Raw genomic sequence first — 20,332 nt, 5'->3', positions numbered from 1 at the left:
ACATTTTAGGTAGTGCTACAAAGAAAAAGTAGAGCATGAATTTCTCATTTTAAAAAAAGATTTCAAGGGTAAGAGTGGAAATAAGTTTTTCACAAATATTCATTTCTTTGGTTTTTGGAAACTAAGTTTTTCAGACGTCCATTCTAACTAGGGTCTCCTAAGGTCAAACAATGGCTCTGATACCAACTTGTCAACACCCGGATTTTTAAGTCCAGATGCCTATTATGCCATTCATCGCAATCCCAGGAATATTGTTTTTGCGAGACATAATAGATTAATATCACAACACATCATTCATTACAACGCATAATTGTCTTACAACAAGGGATCACATGATCCAGTCTCATTACAATAGTAGATGATCTATTGATCAATTACAAAACACATAGCGGAAGCGACGTAGTGTAGTAGTAGTCCATCTATTCCACAGGCAACTGTTGACGTCAGGAGTGATCCTAGTTGTCGTAGACGTCCTGCTGTCCTTCTTCCGGGTTCTGGTACTCCTCTTCATAGTCTGGCCATTTGAATAGCCAGGGACAAAGCCATGAGTACTTTAAAGTACTCGCAAACTAATACTAAGGTAAGTATTATCAACTATAGTAAGGGGGTGCTAAGCTCTAGTTTCATTTGCAGAAAGCCAGTTTTATTTCATAAACACTTTAACAATTCAAAAACCTTCATTTGCTCAACTAACTCAAGTGGGAACATTAGTGTCATTCCCACAACTCAGTTGTGATTCAAAGTCAAAGTCACCTTTCATCAACTCCTTCAACTCAAGTCACAAGTCACCATTCATATTTTGGAAAAGTTCTGATGACGGAACAGTATGGCCTTTCCAACCGTCCATAACCGTGGACGCGGCTATTCGAATAGATCTACACTCTGCAGAGGTCGTACACTTGTGCCACAACATTTGCAATAATCCGTCAGGGTTAACTGGCCCTGATTTACCACACTCCGTGTGCGGACTACCAACCATAACCTTTCACTTACCTACCCTAGTATAGGCACCTCTCCCCATGAGCTTGGCCTCCCAGTGAAGACAAACTGTCAGCCTGGGAACTGCACAGGGCTTGGGCCGGACATTCACCTCATATTCACGTCATATCACATCATTCCATATTTGTTTGGAGGCAGCCCTTAGCATAACCCCGATGACGCTTGTTTAGAGGGAACCCATACTAAGATACATAAACTTCTAGTTAAGCCCTACCCATATCAGGTATTGTGGGGGTACTTGCAAAATTGGAATGGTATCGCATCCGAACCCAACCATCAGTTTTGGTAAAATTCACCAAGTCATTCACCAGTCATATTCACCTTCAAAAATCTTTCAATAGAATGACTCATCATTCCAAGGTTTTCAAAGTCATTTCAATTCACAAGTTCCCAACTAGAGTAGTCACTTTTAATATTGAGCACTAGCAACTAGTCATGAGGGGTGCTAACTTAGCTTAAGGCTTTCTAGGCTAAGATTGATATTCTTGTACTAATCCAATACTAACCAAGTGAATCATAAATCAAAAAGTACTTTGATAAAACAAAAGTAAATAAAGCTTGTAAAGTAAAACTGGGAAAATAGGATCATAAGCATAAAGTAAATGGGTAATGCCTTGCTCACGGTGAGCTTTGCACTTTGCAAGAGTATTATCTTGCAAGAATATTAGCTTGCAAGGGTGTTAGCTTGCAATAAATATAACTTGCAATAGTCTAGCTTGCATTGGTAATAGCTTGCCTTGGTGGTTGAGGTGATCAAAGTGGTCTTCTTCTCCTTGAAAGTAGACTTCCTCCTCCTCTTGATACTCCTCGGTACTAGCGTCTAAAATACGAATACGAGGATACAATCACCAAACAATTCATTGGCTATTCCAAACATCACATATATTCACACAAACTATTCTATTCACATAATTAAAACAATTTGGTGTATTGGTGGTCTTGCTTTGAGGAAAATTAATTTCCTCTCATTTTATATGTAACTGATAGTTCCCATATAGTTCTTGAGGGATAAATTCCTCTCATTGAATCTTCTTTAAGATTTAATTTCTCAAATCATTACACATGAATTTATGTTGACCCAAGTCAACCATTCATCATCATCATTTGAGAAAATGATTTAAATGAGGTAGGGGTACCTCATACCATTTAATAATGCCTATTATGATTTAAAAAAATCTCCAAGTATTTCAGGTGAGAGTCTTGGACTAGGGGTTCAAACTTCATATGAAAATACTTGGGACAAGATTTAAATGAAGTGAAGCACTCCATATAAGATTTAATAATTTGTTGGAACAATTTAAAAACTACTAAGGCAAACATTTAATATTCTTAAGTGAGCAATTATGAGACCAAGCAACCAGGGTCATCACATTACTTCATACAACTTGAAAAGATGAATTAAATGAGGTGCTATACCTCATAGATTTGAAATCTTAAATTTGGACATAATTTAAATGGGCTAGTAATGGCTACATAGCCATTATTTGATTCTAACCCATGATCATATACAGTACCCATATCATATTTTTACATAAACAATTAGAGTTTTTGAAATGTGAAATTTGAGAGGTGGAATCACTTCAAAATTCAAAAGGGTTGATTTTTAAGAATTATTCTTAGGCAGAAAAGTACCTGCTTTGTTATTTTTACTATTCAAGTTCTACAACACATTTTGATTTGAATCCAGTGTGGTTGGATGGGGCCTTTGATAAGCTTTCCAAAAATATAAAGTTTGTCAAATTTGGTGTGGTAGATTTTCCCTGATTGAATTTTGAAACTAGCATCAGATTAAAATTTAAATGCAAAAGAAATAAACTAGTTTGAATTCAAACGGGGGCGGGAAGCTAAGTGGGCCGGCCCAGCTATGCTGGCGCTGCTCGCGGGCCGCCTGACAGTGGGGTCCACTGTCAGTTTGTTTTAAAACACCGAACCGGTATGGCTAACCTCGACCGTTGGATCAGAAGGGGATCGAGCGGTGCAGCGTCGTCGTCGTCCTCGGCGAGAAACAGCGGCGGGCACGGCGGAGGTAGGAGGTCGGCGGCGCTCCCAGGCTCCGGTGATCGACGGCGATGGGCTGCAGCGACGTTGTCGAGGCAGAGGGAGAAGATGGAGCCGACGGCGGCTCGGATGGTGGCCGCAATCGACGGCTTGCTTGGCGGCGGTGCTGCGGGTCTTCAGCTCGCAATTGGGCGGCTGCCGGCGATGATGTGGCTGGGAGAGGAGCGGTGGAGGATCAGGAAGAGGAGAGGAGTAGATTGGCGTGAGAATCGGTTGCGGAGGGGTCTCCTTTTATAGGTTCAAGGGGTGGCCGTGGCGCTCGGGGTAGGTCGACGGCGGGATCGCCGTTCCAAAGCGACGAAGGGGCAAGCGAGGGGCGCAGGGTGTTGGCGACGTCAAGGCGATGCTGACGCGCTTCATGGCGAGGCCAGAGGTGGTGTAGTCGCGTCGTCCTCTTCGGCGCAGTATGGCAGTACGGTGGCGGGGGTTCGTCGTCCGTGACGACGGCTACAGGGCGAGCGAGGGCAGGTGAGCGTGTCTGGGAGGTTGAGGGCACCGTGGCGACGCGATTGGTGCCAGGGGAGAGCGAGGGGAGGCGCGAGGCGACGGGGCATGGCGGCGTCCTGTCGCGTCCAGAGGCGTCCTGGTGCGCGTCCTGGCGAGCTGCTGGGCGTGTCGGGGCGTGTCTGGGCGCGCTTGGCCTGGGCGGTGTCGACGTCATCTTGGTCAATGGCTTGCAGGAGCAGCTTCATGAGGGTCAGGGGAAGGCAGAGGACATGGTGGAGTGGCTTGGATGGGAGAGGAGAGAGGGTGAGCATGTGGAGTGTCAAGTGGCCGGCATGGTTCGGGTTTGTGGGTCATGGTGACCAAGGGAGAGGGGTGCAGTGGCTTGGACTGATGATGGGAGGTGTGATGGAGCTCCAGGGCCTCAGAGGTGGTCAGGGTTGGACCTGGTCCAAACAAAAATGCAGCAAGGGCTTCAAATTTCACTCTGCTCACAAGGTGTTTGTGGTAATGCCCGAAAGAAAGTTTTTGTCAAATTTTGGAAATTCCTTTGGTGGGTCTCAAACATATATTCATAGAGATGGAATGGTGGTGGTGGGGTTCAATTTGGAAAAGAAATGCAAAATGGCAAAAGTGAGATGATCTTCTCTTTATTTCAAAGTCTCCACTTGTCTCCTCTATTCTGGTCAACCTAGTCAACATGAGATATGGTGGTCAACATGGAAGTTGTTGACCTTGACATGGTCTTGGATGACATGGTCAGAGTTGACCAAGTTTGGTTGAAGAAAAGTCAAAACCAGGGGTGCAAAGTGGGGAAGAAAATATAAAAGTGACATATGACCATTATCATATGTGAATTGAATTTGAGAATTCCTTTGATTTGATCTTGGTTTCTTTGATGCAATTGTGTTTGTTTATCATATAAAAGAGTTTTACAACCAATAGATCAAGCCATGGTGGCCTTGGTTGAAGATTTGCAATTTTGACTTAAGTGTATGTGAGTGAAATTGGGATTTTCTCCCTATTTGATTTCTACCCATTTGATTTGACTTTTGTTGACTCTAAAGTGATTCTTATTAGTTTAGAAACATTTTCCAACCATTGAATCCATTTCAAAAGGTCTTGATCAAAGATTTGCAAAAATGGCCATAACACATAAGAGGTGATGTGTCACTTTTTATTATTTTTGAAAAGGGTTCACCTTGCTTCACTTGGACAGGGGTTAGGGTCAATTTAGGGTTATATTAGGTTTGGAGAAGGTTTCACACCATTTGGTCAAGGTAGAAGGGTATAGGTCAAGATTTGGGGAAATGGCTATGTGTCTCATATGCCTCTATGCATATGTTGCATTTGATTTTTGATTTGAGTGTTCTTGGCCCATTTGGTGTTGTTGAGTGTTGGAATGGTATATGGAAGTGATCCATCCATTCACAACAAGTCCTAGGGTCAATCTTCTCAAATTCACCAATTTGCACTTTTCTCTCATATGCCTCTATGGCATTTTTAGTTTCTTTTTATTTTCTTTGGAAACCACTTGGAATTGGTTGGGTAGGTACTAGGTAAGGTGTATGAAGGTTTTCCAAACCTCTAAGCAAGGTAGAAAGGCTTAGGGTAAAGTTTTATAAAGATAGCCATAGGCACATATGCCTCTTTCTTATCTAATTTCTTTTTATTTCATTATAACTAATAGTGGTGAAAAGAGGGGTGAGGTTTAGGGTTTTGTGGGGTTCACAATGGTTCACCACCATTTAGCATAATTAAAAAAGGTAGGGTTCAAGATTTACCTATTATGGCTATATGCCCCCATATGTCTTTTATTTTATTTTGGGTTTCTCAAAAAGGATCCAAATGATTTTTGGAGAAGATTTGATGTAGCCCCGGTCACCGACGTCGCTACACCAAGACCAACAAGTCCCCCAAGTGGACCGATGACACGAGCCCGAGTCAAAGCACTACATGATGAGGTGAACTCGCTCCTCACCACCCTTGATCTTGGTACACCTTTGGATGGATTGCTACCTCATGCCGACGTGTTATGTGTCATTAGGTACAAGGAGCATCAAGGTCACCAAGAGGAGGATACGCCATGGTCAAAGGGAGGAGAGGAGCAGCTGGACAAGAAGATGGACATGAAGATGGACATGGAGCTGGACAGGAAGTCGCCCGAAGAGCGCAAGGAAGAGAAGACGGACGGCCGGCCCAGAACCCGGTCGACCGGCTCCCTGACCGGACCACCCGGTCCACAGCCCGGTCTGACCGGCCTCCTGACCGGACCGCCCGGTCAGCAACCGGGATTTGCGCTCGTGACATCCGGGCGCCATCCAGGGGACTTGGAGCCTCGTCCGGTCGCCGCCCGGTCCCAGGCCCGGTCTGAAACCGGACCGCCGGTCACGAGCCCGGTCGACCGGCCCCCTGACCGGCCCGCCGGTCACAGTTCGGTCTGACCGGCCTCCTGACCGGCCTGCACGACTTAAGTTATATTTTCGGCCCGAACTTACCTTTTCGGCCCTTGACGCCTTGTAAGACTATAAATACCCCCAGGACGCCCCTTTAGCTCTTTAGACTTGTTTTGAACTCAAACCTAAACTTGAGCTTAGTCTCCCTTGGGTATCATCCCTCTGTAATCAAGGCACCTTGGTTGTTGATTTGGAACTTGTTGAGTGAGATTCTAGTACAAGATACTCTCTCTCCCTCACCAAGCTCTTCTTCTCCAATCCCAATCTCTCCCCGGGGAATTCTACCGCGTGTCTCTTCCTCGGAGATTCTATTGGCGTGGTCCATCGAGCCACGGAGGTAAGCATCGGGTGTATCGGGGTGTGTGTGTGCGTGAGTCTCGGAGTTCCTCGTGTTCATCGCCGTGTTCTTCGTGTTCCTCGCGTTTTCCCATCTTCCCCCTTGGTTTCGAAGTCAATCCGCGAGATCGGGCCACACACGGGGTCTTAGACCTCATCATATGGTATCAGCAGCTCTTGGTTACCGCGGATTTGACCTCCCACCCACCCGATTTCGTTCCTAGAAAATTTCCAAAAAATCCCCAAAAATAGCCCTAAATTGCCTCTTGACCGATCTGTGATTTGGTTGCGTTTTGAGTGGTTTTGGTCCGTGGATCTGGTGTTGTTGTGCTTGATCTACTATTTCCCCAACTTTTAGCCTCCAATTCCATCGTTTCCCCTCGATTTGGTCGATTTGGTTTGGTTTTCGTGAAGAACAGGAGAGAGAAAGTTCATCCCGCGAAATCCGGTTGAGCAGCCGGTCAACCGGGCCCACGACCGGCCGAGCCGGCCCAGCACCCGGTCAACCGGGCGGCAAACCGGGCAAGCCGGTCCAGAACCCGGTCCAACCGGGCCTCCGACCGGGCGACGCAACGCCCCCTTCGACCTCGACATCCGGCGATCTCCACCACCACCACAACCACCACCACCACCACCACCATCGCAGGTATAACTTGCAGGTCACCTTGTAACCCCTCTTCCTTTTGCGATCTATCCCATCGAGCATTGCTTGTTTAGTGTTGCGAGACATTGCACGTGGCCCCGCATTGTGAGGTGTGTATGTCGCGTTGAGTAAGGCACCCAAGCAAACACTCGTGTGGCAAGATAGCAAAAGCGAGGCTAACGCTAACATAGTGCGTCAAAAAGCCCCAAAAACACAAAAAGAGTGCGAGTAGCACCATACATCCATACATCCATACATCCATACGCCCATATACACAAAAGTGTCCACGTGCCACCAAAGATACAAACGAGTGCAAGTGCCGCCATATACAAAAGAGAAAAAGCTTTTAAGCAAAGAGAGATAGGAGAAGAGAGGCCACGTGTGAATCTTGTTGTCTCTTCCTTTGCAACCAAAGCTTTGGCTCTCCTTGTGTTAGTGTGACACCGAGCACTTATACATACACTTTTCCGCTCACTTTTGGTTGCACTAACCCCGCTTATCTCGTGTGTGTGTTCCGCAACTTCTTCCGTGTTTATAGTGATCTTCACATTGACATTTGGATTTTTGGACTTTACCCACTTTTAACAACATACTCGATCTTGGATTTGTCTTTTGGCTTTCCACAACACTCGCCTAACACCATATTTGCTAGCTTTTGCGTGTGGTTTTGCGTGTGTACCCGATACACTTGATCTTGCTTTCGGTTTGGTGGATTGCCTCAATACTATCTTACCTTGGTAAGGGTACGAGGTAGTCTCCTTCCACTAACATACACAACATAGTTCTTGTCTTTGCATCATGGATAGGACCGGAGATACCAATAGGGATGAAGAGATCCTTCGCAACACCGAGAGGTTGGCTACTCAACACAACCTATGGACGCAACGACAAGAGTTCAAGGAGCAACTCTCTCTCTTCGAGACGCGCATCGATGAGCAATACAATGAGGTGGCTCACAACTTCTCCACCGTCAACCAAGACTTGGCCCTTCTTCGTGAAGCTACGGACAACTTGAATGGCCAAATGGCGGCCAATGATGCCAACATGGAGCGGCGCATGGATAGCCTCGAGCGCGCCATCACCAACTTGGGTCGCCATCGTCGACACCGTTCTACTTCCTCTTCATCAAGCTCTTCCTCAAGGCATGAAGACCATTACTCTCATGGTGGCATTTCATCCCCAAGCTCTTCCTCAAGGCGTGAAGACCATCATCGACCTCATCGCCAACATGCTCGTCATGAAGACTCTCACTCCAACTCTAGGCGTGGAGAAATACATCGCCATGCTCGTCCACATGAGCGTCCTCCACAAGCTCAAGGCCTTCACCAAGATCGTCACCAAGCGGATCGCCATGCCCACCATGGGCGTGATGGCCATCCCCAAGACCAAGATCCTCAAGATCCACCTCGGCGAGATCTTCGTCGCCACCCTCACCATGATCAACGTGGACGAGGAGAACTACACCATGATCAAGATGAGAGACCCAACATTGAGCATCGTCCTCAACCGCGACAAGATCTTCAACCACATCCTCACCGTGAACCAAGTGAAGCAAGTGTTCAACTCCAACGCCAACCCAATGCTATGGTTGGCCATAGAAGACCTCCTATTCCACCTCTAGCCGCACGAGTTGACGGCGCCCCTCCTCGTAGAAGAAACTGGGAGGATGAAGAGAACATGTATGGCAAGCTCAAGTTCAACATGCCCAAGTTCAAAGGTGAAGACGACGCCGAAGCTTACCTCTCACGGGCACTCAAGGTGGACAAGATCTTCCGTATCCACAACTACTCCGGTGCCAAGAAAGTGGCTATGGCATCACTCGAGTTTGAAGACTACGCCAACACTTGGTGGGAGCAAGTCCTCACTCTTCGCGAAGAAAAGGGTGAACCTCCAATTGACACTTGGGAAGATATGAAGAAGGAGATGCATGCTCGCTTCGTCCCAAAGCACTACATGAAAGACCTCTTCAACAAGCTCCAAAAGTTGAAGCAAGGCACCCAAACCGTTGAGGAGTTCTACAAGGAGATGGAGCTCACTATGATGCGAGCCAACATCCAAGAATCCGAGGAGCAAACCATTGCTCGCTTCTTCAATGGCCTTACTTATCCCATCAAGAGGATTGTCGAGTTCCAACCTTACTCCAACATGGTTGAGCTAGTCCACCAAGCATCGAAGGCCGAGCGCCAAGTGATTGAGGACATCAAGTACTCCAAGGCCAAGTCCTATTTCTCCTCCAAGCTCGCTACATCGACTCCTCCTACTACATCAACTCCTTATGCTACAAGTGCCAAGGCCGACGAATCCTCTACACCTTCCAAGAAACCGACTATCCAAAGTCGCATGAAGCAAACGGTCTCCTCCACCGCCTCCTCTAAGGCATCCACGGGACCCTCTAGTGTCACTTGCTTCAAGTGTGGCACCCAAGGTCACAAATCGTTTGAGTGCAAGAACACCAAGGTCATGATCACTATGGAGAATGGTGACATCGAGACTCTTGATGAGGATGAATATGAAGCCCTTGTGCAAGCCGCCGTGGCAAGTGAAGAAGCTTATGAACAAGATAGTGGAGAAGATCCTCTCTTATGTGAGCATGACCCAAGTCCCTCACTTGTGGTCACAAGGGTGCTAACCACACAACCTCATGCTATGGAAGACCAACGGTGCAACATCTTCCAAACCCGTGCCGGAATTGGTGGCAAGTCGATCAAGGTCATCATAGATGGTGGAAGTTGCCATAACCTTGCAAGCACCGAGTTGTGTGAGAAGCTCCACCTTACTCTCCGCAAGCATCCTCACCCCTACCATATCCAATGGTTGAGTGACAAGGGCAACGTCAAGATACAACATACCGTCACCGTCAACTTCAAGATCGGCCCTTATGAGGACACCATCGAGTGTGACGTGGTACCCATGACGGTGTGCCACATGTTGCTTGGCCGCCCTTGGCAATATGACAAGAAGGCTATACATGATGGACTCTCCAACACATACACCTTCAAGGTCAACGACAAGAAGTTCGAGTTGCGCCCGATGACTCCTAGCCAAATCATCGCGGACAATGCGAAGGCTTTAGCGAGGGCACAACTCCACACCCACCATAGTGAGATGAGAGGAGAGGGAGCGACCCACCACAAAGAGAGTGAGCGCCACAAGCCATATATGAGTGAGTCCAAGAGTGTCCTTCTAGCCACCAAGAGTGAGTGGAGAGAGCTCCAAGAAAACCCATCCACCATATTGCACTATGTGCTCATATGCAAGGGACCCGCGTCGGAGACTAACGACTTAATCAACATTCCTCCGTCTTTGTTGTCTCTTTTGCAGGAATTTCAAGACGTCTTCCCGACGAGCTCCCTCATGGACTACCACCACTCCGCGGCATAGAACACCGCATCGACCTCATACCCGGCGCTCCGCTCCCAAACCGTGCCGCCTACCGCACCAACCCCGAAGAGACCAAGGAGATCAACCGTCAAATTCAAGATCTCCTCGCCAAAGGGTATGTCCGTGAAAGCCTTAGCCCTTGTGCGGTTCCCGTGATCCTTGTGCCTAAACCGGATGAGACGCAACGGATGTGTATGGATTGTCGCCCCATCAATGCCATTACCGTCCGTTACCGCCATCCCATTCCGCGTTTAGATGACATGCTAGATGAACTTAGTGGTGCCACGATTTTCTCTAAAGTCGATTTGCGTAGTGGTTACCATCAAATCCGCATGGCTATTGGTGATGAATGGAAACGGCATTCAAGACCAAACTTGGTCTCTATGAATGGCTCGTTATGCCTTTCGGTCTTTCCAATGCACCATCTACTTTCATGCGCCTCATGAATCACATCTTGCGTCCTCTCATTGGCAAGAGCGTGGTTGTTTACTTCGATGATATTCTTATTTATAGCAAAAACCTCGAGGACCATGTGCAACATGTGAGAGAAGTCTTGTGCATCTTGCGCCATGAAAAGCTTTATGCTAACCTCCCCAAGTGCACATTTGCTCAAAACAAATTGGTTTTTCTTGGTTTTGTGGTTTCCGCTAATGGGATTGAAGTTGATTCTTCCAAGGTGGAGGCCATCCATAATTGGCCTACCCCTACAAATGTTGGCCAAGTCCGAAGCTTCCATGGACTTGCCGGGTTTTACCGCCGCTTTGTCAAAGACTTTAGCACCATTGCTTGCCCTTTGAATGAGCTTACCAAGAAGAATGTTCCGTTTGTTTGGGGCAAGGCCCAACAAAATGCTTTTGATGAGTTGAAGAAACGCCTTACCGAAGCTCCACTTCTTGTTCTTCCAAATTTTGCAAAAACTTTTGAGATTGAGTGTGATGCAAGTGGGCTTGGTATTGGTGGTGTTCTTATGCAAGAGGGCAAACCCGTGGCATACTATAGTGAGAAGTTAGATGGCGCACGCCTCAACTATCCTATATATGACAAGGAGCTCTACGCTTTGGTTCGTGTTCTTGAAGTTTGGCAACACTATCTTTGGCCAAAAGAGTTTATCATTCATTCCGACCACGAGTCCTTGAAATATTTGAAAAGCCAACACAACTTGAACAAACGACATGCAAAATGGGTCGAGTTCATTGAGTCCTTCCCATATGTGATCAAATACAAGAAGGGCAAGGACAATGTTGTAGCGGATGCTCTTTCCCGCAAAAACACCCTTTTGCTAACTCGTTTGGATTTTCATGTTTTGGGACTTGAAGAGATCAAAGAACTCTATCCTTCCGATTCTTTCTTTGCTTCCATTTTTGAGAAGTGCTCCGTTGAGCGAGGAGTGGATGATTTCTATTTGCATGATGGCTATTTGTTCAAAGCCAACAAGATTTGCATTCCCGCGTCTTCGCTTCGAAAATTGCTTTTGCAAGAGTCTCATGGAGGAGGTCTTATGGGCCACTTTGGCCGTGACAAGACATATGCCATGCTCTCAACCCACTACTATTGGCCAAAGATGAAGCGAGATGTGGAGCGCCTTTGCCGTCGGTGCACAACATGCTTACAAGCTAAGTCTACCTCCAACCCTTATGGTCTTTACATGCCATTGCCTATTCCTTATGCACCATGGACCGATATTAGCATGGATTTCGTTCTAGGCTTGCCTCGCACTAAGCATGGTCATGATTCCATATTTGTTGTAGTGGATAGATTCTCTAAGATGGCTCATTTCATACCTTGCCATAAGAGCGACGATGCTTCACACATTGCTTCATTGTTTTTCAGGAAATCGTTCGCCTACATGGAGTACCACAAAGCATTGTGTCGGATCGAGACGTCAAGTTCATGAGTTATCTTTGGAAGTCGATCATGGCGAAGTTTGGAGTCAAGCTCTTGTTCTCATCATCATCGCACCCGCAAACGGACGGCCAAACGGAAGTGGTCAATCGAAGCCTCTCCACCCTCCTACGGGTCCTCGTGAAGAAAAACTTGAGGTCATGGGAGGAGTGCCTTCCCCACGCCGAGTTCGCCTACAACCGCGCCAAGCACAAGACTACATCAAGGAGCCCCTTCATGGTCGTCTATGGCTTCGAACCTTACACGGCACTCGACATACTTCCGCTTCCTCTCCACGAGCGCATCAACATGGACTTCGACAAGCGCGCCGCCGCCGTCAAGAAACTACATGAAGAGACAAGGGCAACCATACAAGAACATGTTCTTCGTCAAGCCAACCGCCTCAACGCCAAGAAGAAGGCAAGGATATTCGAAGAAGGAGACCTCGTTTGGATCCACCTCCGAAAGGAAAGGTTCCCTCATGAGCGCAACTCCAAGCTCAAGCCAAGAGGAGATGGCCCCTTCAAGGTCCTCAAGCGCATCAATGACAACGCTTACGTCATCGACATACCAACATCCAAGTACTTGGTGAGCAACACGTTCAACGTCTCGGACTTGTCACCCTATCATGGAGATGAGGAGGTGCAAGAGTCGAGACGACTCTTTCCCAAGGGGGGAGATGATGTAGCCCCGGTCACCGACGTCGCTACACCAAGACCAACAAGTCCCCCAAGTGGACCGATGACACGAGCCCGAGTCAAAGCACTACATGATGAGGTGAACTCGCTCCTCACCACCCTTGATCTTGGTACACCTTTGGATGGATTGCTACCTCATGCCGACGTGTTATGTGTCATTAGGTACAAGGAGCATCAAGGTCACCAAGAGGAGGATACGCCATGGTCAAAGGGAGGAGAGGAGCAGCTGGACAAGAAGATGGACATGAAGATGGACATGGAGCTGGACAGGAAGTCGCCCGAAGAGCGCAAGGAAGAGAAGACGGACGGCCGGCCCAGAACCCGGTCGACCGGCTCCACTGACCGACCACCGGTCCACAGCCCGGTCTGACCGGCCTCCTGACCGGACCGCCCGGTCAAGAACCGGGATTTGCGCTCGTGACATCCGGCGCCATCCAGGGGACTTGGAGCCTCGTCCGGTCGCCGCCGGTCCCAGGCCCGGTCTGAAACCGGACCGCCCGGTCACAGCCCGGCCGATCGGCCCCCGACCGGCCCGCCCGGTCACAGGCCCGGTCTGACCGGCCTCCTGACCGGCCTGCACGACTTAAGTTATATTTTCGGCCCGAACTTACCTTTTCGGCCCTTGACGCCTTGTAAGACTATAAATACCCCCAGGACGCCCCTTTAGCTCTTTAGACTTGTTTTGAACTCAAACCTAAACTTGAGCTTAGTCTCCCTTGGGTATCATCCCTCTGTAATCAAGGCACCTTGGTTGTTGATTTGGAACTTGTTGAGTGAGATTCTAGTACAAGATACTCTCTCTCCCTCACCAAGCTCTTCTTCTCCAATCCCAATCTCTCCCCGGGGAATTCTACCGCGTGTCTCTTCCTCGGAGATTCTATTGGCGTGGTCCATCGAGCCACGGAGGTAAGCATCGGGTGTATCGGGGTGTGTGTGTGCGTGAGTCTCGGAGTTCCTCGTGTTCATCGCCGTGTTCTTCGTGTTCCTCGCGTTTTCCCATCTTCCCCCTTGGTTTCGAAGTCAATCCGCGAGATCGGGCCACACACGGGGTCTTAGACCTCATCAAGATTAGGGTTTAAGGTTTCTCTTATTTGATTTCTTTCTCTTTTGTTTTATTGGGTTGGTGATCTTCACTTGATCACTTTAGGGTTTTAGGGTTTAGCACAAAAGCATAATAACACTCATCATGGCAAAACACAAGATTTAAACAAGATCTATATGTATCCATCTTATTTTAATAAAAGTTTTTGTTGGTTCCAAAATTTGGAACTAGGGAAATTCATTTTGTTTGTTTTGAAATTTTTGGGTTGTTACATCAAGGCCTCTGACCTGACGGCTACCGGCCGTTCCAGCACTTGTGCGTGTTTCAAACTAGAGGAGGGGAAAACTGAGGAAAAACTAAGGGACCGGGGAAAACTGAGTACAACTAACGAACCAGGTGCACGAAAAGATAAATCCCTTTTGTATAGTGTTAAGTGAGCAAATTAAATTAGGAAAACTGATTTCTACTTTTCCAAAAATGTTTGAAATTATATTGTTAATGTTTTTGATACCAAACTAATGCACTTGTCCTCTTTATGATGTTATCTACCAGGGGATGCTTGGTTTATACCATGGTGATAACCGAGAGAGGAAATTGCTAAGTTGTGATGCACTCATGCCTTTACTAGGTAAATAAATGGGGTTTTCCAAATTAAAACTCTTAAAGTTGTTTGTGGTATCTATAAGTCCTTTGTATGGTAGCCCTTAATTGAATGGTTAAATTCTGATTGCTGTATGTTTGTTTTGTTGGTGCAATGTGATTGATTGTGTTCCTTTTATATTTTCCGGCGATAGATGCGAACAATTCCGGAGAAGAAGAAGTGGAATCGGATGAGGATATTATTTATATTGTTGGAATTCTTATTGGATGGAGTTGAAGAAGTCCAGGGACAAATAAGCCAACCAAGGCAAGCCATCTTTTGATCTCTGATATGATGTCTCTTTGCATGTCATCTTGTTGCTATCATTAGCATTTTGGTTCTATGTGTGGTGATCTCCATATTGTTGTCATCTATGCTTGAATGGAAGAATGATATCTCTAGTAGTTTTATCTTGTCAAGGTCTTGTTAATTGGTTGGGTATACGACATCATGGTCAGTGCTATCCAACTTGTTTTCTATGTTTAGCTTGAACATGTTCCACCTCGGGACAAGATTCAAGCAACACCCCCTTATAGAGTAGAGGTATCAATGCCATGATCTTGGTGTATTCTCGAGTTGTGATGAGTATGCCTATTTACCTAAGTAGTGTTGGTGTTGGTCAATTCCCTTCCCCATATATTGATTTGGTTAAGTAGCACCACAAATCTGAAAGTATATTCCCTCTTATGTTGTCACAATACATGCTTACCTTAAGCAAGTATGATCCACACCAATACCACAGTTTCATACCCTCAATGGCATGATGACTCTCATCTCGGCCATGGTGTTGTATTAGTTCCATTCATGAAACTATACGTTGGGAATCCCTCAAGGTTTACCTTGTTGTAATAAATGTTTATGAAAAACCTTGTGAATGTTCTAGGACGTCGCCTAGAGGGGGGGTGAATAGGCGGTGTATAAAAACTTCTACTTGAGAGCTAAACTAGGCGGAATAAAACTACACATGTGTTTACTAGTTTAGCTCAAGGCCTATCAACTAGGGGTTTTCCTAAGAGCACCAACAACCTATGCTAGCATGATGAGCACAATGTGATAATAAGCTAGGTAAAGCTCATCAAGCAAGATAGATATAACAAGGTAAAGAGCATAGGTTAAGGAGCTCGGGTTGAGAAGTAACCGGTTGACGAGGAGACGATGATGTATCCCGATGTTCACACACTAAGGTGCTACGTCTCCGTCTGGAGCGATGTGGCGGCACGTGGCACTCCAATGAGCCACTAGGGCCACCGTATTCTCCTCGAGCCTTTCCACCAAAGTAAAGGTCTTGATCCACTAAGGAACCTTGGGGTGGTCACCGAACCCTTACACGCTTGGGCAAACGCCAAGTATCGGCTTGAGGCAACTCCACAATGAGGAGGCTCTCAAGTACACGCCACAAGAGGCTATAACACACCACCAAGCCACCAAGATGCTAATGCGCCACAAGAGGCTAACACACTCCACCAAGGAAACCAACTCCACCAAGGATGCGATGCACCACAAGAGGCTAACACACTCCACCAAAGGAAACACAACCACTAAGGCAATGCGGCCACTAAGGCAAGATGACCACTAAGGTAAGATGGCCACTAAGGCTAGATGGCCACTAAGGCAAGAAAACCACTAAGGTAGAACACCCACTCTACGAGATCGAAACCCCGGAGAGAACTCAAACCGATGCACCTAATGCAATGGCTAAGAACACCACTAGGATGTCCAAGTTCTTCTCTCCCAAATTCCAACAAAGCTAGAAGAAGCTATTGGGGGAATAAGGGAGGAAGAACAAAGAGTGGAGAAACACCAAGAAACTCCAAGATCTAGATCTAGCAAGATCCCCTCACTTGGAGAGGGATTCAATTGGTGAAGCACTAGATCTAGATCTCCTCTCTCCTTTCCCCCAAAAATATGCAACAAATAGTGGGGGGATCAAGAGGAGGAAGCAAGAACCCAAGGTCAACAATGGAGGAGAGAGAATGGAGGGGAATGGTTGGTTGGGCCGGAGGTAGAAGAGAGGTATAAATAGGGGCCCAAAATATAGCTGTTGGGGCTGAGAAAACGGTCTGATTCGCGCCCGAGCGGTACTACCGCTTTGGTAAGCGATACTACCGCTTGGATTCGAAATCCCCACAGAACTTATCCACGTGGCACAAAGCGGTACTACCGCTCGTGGTACCGCTCGAGGTACCGCAATGGGCTCCAAACCTTACTGGACTCCAAGCGGTACCGCAGCGGTACCGAAGCGGTACTGCCGTAACTTATGTTACGTTACTTAAGCGGTACCGGGGCGGTACTACCGCTCATAAGCGGTACTACCGCTCAAGGTACCGTAGCATGTTCTGTGGGACTTTTCCAGATATGACGATACGGAAAATGCGATATCTTGAGCTAGGAAACTTGGAATGACATGAAACCAATTTTGCCGGAAAGAGGACGACGAGAGCTATCACTACAAAAAGTGAAAGTATGGAAAAGAGTGAGTGATGATTTTCTCATGGTCATAGAGGTGTAACCTCTCAATATGGTATATCGGGAAAATCATCACCCTCGCACATGCAACATGCGATGCATCCAGAATCTGTTTCCGATGAGCTAGAGGTTGTCATGAGAATGAACACAAGCTCTAACCCATATCATGGATAAGAACCAAGAACAACCAAGAAACACGATGCAATGCATGCAAGGTTTGAGCTCTCTCCGATGATGCGACTCACTATCCTATCGAGCACAAACCTAGCTCTTGCGCGTTCTTCTCGAGTCGGCAAGATCCGTCTTCATACTCTTCATGATTGTACATGCCACCGTCTTCCTTCAACATACACGCCACCGTCTTCTTCCATCTTGTACGCATGCCACCGTCTTCATCCATCTTCAACACCATCTTCAACATTGTCCTCCGTCTTCTCCATCTTACAACCTTGAGTCCAACACATAGCTATGGACTTGACCTAAGATCGATTCTCAATGCAACCGTTAGTCCATAGGGATTGTCATCAATTACCAAAACCACACATGGGGTAATGGACATGTTCTTACAATCTCCCCCATTTTGATAATTGATGACAATCGCTTTGAGAGGGTTTAGATATGGAATTTAGCGAACAACCCAAGTTGAATATTTAGAATAAACTCCCCCATAATATATGCATGTGTGAATGAACTTGAATTTCATTGCATATACCGGCAATTAAAGCCTAGCAGAGTATCCTCTAAATATTCAACCATGCAAAGCAACAAATGCAAGGCATGAAAGGAAAATGCTTAAGAACCAACAAAAGCAATTCCCTTAAACCCTCCAAACTTCTCCCCCATTGGCATCGATTGCCAAAATGGACGAAAGGTTTGGAAGGCCAATATAGTGAGCATTCCTCCATAAGTTGTGCATTTCTCATAATTGTGAGTGAAATCAAATGCACATATTCAATGACGAATATTCGGAGGAAATCAAACTATATTGAGGATCAAAGATTGCAAGAGGATGTGAAGGTGAGAAAGCTTCGATAAATGAAGCAAGCAATCAATGAACCAATAATATGCTCTAAGTAAGATGTGGAAGCTCGCCAAAGTTTGTGCACAAGATAAACAATTTGCATTGAAGAATAAGGTGCACAAGCATGGCATCATCACTCCCACAAGACCACTCAAAGCTTGTGCCAAAATCAACTATGAGTGCTTGAAGATGCAAATAGTATAAAACGAGCACTCATAGCCAAGTTCTTTGTGAAGTCATCAAAGAGTCAAATAAGAATAAAGGAATGGACTCCAACAAAGAGGGATATCAAAAGATATGCACCATCTCTTATGTGTATAAGTTTCTCTAAGTGGACAACATCACGAAGACTTTTATTCACAAGGAAACATGCACACACAAGATAGGTACAAGATAGATAGAGCAAGATATCCAAAACAAGAATGCTCAAGGACTTATCTCATTATAGAAAGGTAAAACCAAAAATCAAGTAATGAGATAACCAACTCCCAAAGAAAGCAAGGTTCCAAATGAACCAAACCCTCAACGCTTTTCATGATGGCATAAAAGTACCGAAGGGAAAAGGTTTGTCTTCCAAGGTCAAATTCTTGAAACAAGGGAGTGTTCTAGCAAACATAGGAGAGTTCCCCCAAGATTAGTGCACTATTTAGAATTTTGCATTTGAATACAAAATGCACAAATGCGGGATTATTGCTCAACCATGTTTATCAAAACACTAACAAGGTTCAAGTGAAATAAGGAGATCCAAAAGAGGCAAGGAAGACAAATGGGAGTCTAACCCACTGATGGCGTGTATTTCACACGTTCGTTGGGCAACCCCAAGAGGAAGGTATGATGCGCACAGCAGCAAGTTTTCCCTCAGAAAGAAACCAAGGTTTATCGAACCAGGAGGAGCCAAGAAGCACGTTGAAGGTTGATGGCGGCGGGATGTAGTGCGGCGCAACACCGTAGATTCCGCGCCAACGTGGAACCTGCACAACACAACCAAAGTACTTTGCCCCAACGAAACAAGTGAGGTTGTCAATCTCACCGGCTTGCTGTAACAAAGGATTAACCGTATTGTGTGGAAGATGATTGTTTGCGTAAAACAGTAGAACAAGATGTTGCAAGAGATTGTATTTCAGTAAAGAGAATTGGACCGGGGTCCACAGTTCACTAGAGGTGTCTCTCCCATAAGACGAACAGCATGTTGGGTGAACAAATTACAGTTGGGCAATTGACAAATAAAGAGAGCATGACCATGCACATACATATCATGATGAGTATAGTGAGATTTAATTGGGCATTACGACAAAGTACATAGACCGTCATCCAACTGCATCTATGCCTAAAAAGTCCACCTTCAGGTTATCATCCGAACCCCCTCCAGTATTAAGTTGCTAACAACAGACAATTGCATTAAGTATTGCGCGTAATGTAACTAGTGACTACATCCTTGAACATAGCACTAATGTTTTATCCCTAGTGGCAACAGCACATCCATAACCTTAGTGGTTCTTGTCACTCCTCCGCATTCACGAGGCATGAACCCACTATCGAGCATAAATACTCCCTCTTGGAGTTACTAGCATCAACTTGGCCAGAGCATCTACTAATAACGGAGAGCATGCAAGATCATAAACAACACATAAGCATAGCTTTGATAATCAACATAACAAGTATTCTCTATTCATCGGATCCCAACAAACGCAACATATAGAATTACGTATAGATGATCTTGATCATGTTAGGCAGCTCACAAGATCCGACAATCATAGCACAATGGGGAGAAGACAACCATCTAGCTACCTCTATGGACCCATAGTCCAGGGGTAGACTACTCACACATCACACCGGAGGCGACCATGGCGGCGTAGAGTCCTCCGGGAGATGATTCCCCTCTCCGGCAAGGTGCCGGAGGCGATCTCCTGGATCCCCCGAGATGGGATCGGCGGCGGCGGCGTCTCTGGAAGGTTTTCCGTATCGTGGTTCTCGTGCGGGGGTTTCGTCACGGAGACTTTTTATAGGCGAAAGGGCAGGTCAAGAGGCGGCACGGGGCCCCACACAACAGGGCCGCGCGGCCAAGGGGGGCCGCGCCGCCCTATAGTGTGGCCCCTCCGTGGCCCCTCTTCGTCTCTCCTTCGGACTTCTGGAAGCTTCGTGAGAAAATAGGCCCCGGGCTTTGATTTCGTCCAATTCCGAGAATATTTCCTTACTAGGATTTCTGAAACCAAAAACAGCAGAAAACAGAATCGGCACTTCGGCATCTTGTTAATAGGTTAGTTCCA

Source organism: Lolium perenne, chromosome 1 (genome assembly GCF_019359855.2).
Source record: "Lolium perenne isolate Kyuss_39 chromosome 1, Kyuss_2.0, whole genome shotgun sequence".
Classification (NCBI taxonomy): Eukaryota; Viridiplantae; Streptophyta; class Magnoliopsida; order Poales; family Poaceae; genus Lolium; species Lolium perenne.
This window is presented reverse-complemented; position numbering follows the sequence as displayed.